The following is a 599-nucleotide window of genomic DNA, read 5'->3' on the forward strand; positions in this document are numbered from 1 at the left end:
TCAATCACCTCCTTCCTGGAACATCTGGAGTAGACTCATTCTCCTAATGGTCACATTCCTGACTCCTACCCTTATTAACTAAGAGTGGTTTGGAGCAAGCTCCAGGCCAGTTGATCACTGATTTGGGGAGGTGGGGTGTGCTCAGAGCCTCCTGGCTCCATTCATATGCATATGAATGGAAAGAAGTCAAGGTTACACTCCCAGGAATGCAAGGGGAGGATTTTGTAACAAAATGGTTTTGATTCAGATCTTGTCATCCATTTATGCCAAATGCCTCACTTTTAGAAGGTTGCTAGTACAAATCCTTGTTCTACGTCTGTTATACAGTAGGTCCTGTACTAGCGCTTGTTTCATGCCTGGTATATACATGTGGCGTTCCAAGCACGCCGGCTCCGTCAATGGAGGAGAGTAAAGTCCGTTCCCAGTCACGCCAGGGCAGGATACTTCCCGGGGGAAGCAGCGGCGTCTCCCTGCGCACGCCCAGACTTGGAAGGTTGGGACAACCCCTAGCCCCTCCTCCGACACGCCATGGCTGGCTAGCTCTGCGCCTTTCCTTCCCCGGCCAAGCAGAGAGAGCCGGAGCCGAGCCGAGCCGGGCC

This window comes from Orycteropus afer, unplaced genomic scaffold (assembly GCF_000298275.1).
Source record: "Orycteropus afer afer isolate SDZICR_OR568_19922 unplaced genomic scaffold, OryAfe1.0 scaffold00291, whole genome shotgun sequence".
Taxonomy (NCBI): domain Eukaryota; kingdom Metazoa; phylum Chordata; class Mammalia; order Tubulidentata; family Orycteropodidae; genus Orycteropus; species Orycteropus afer.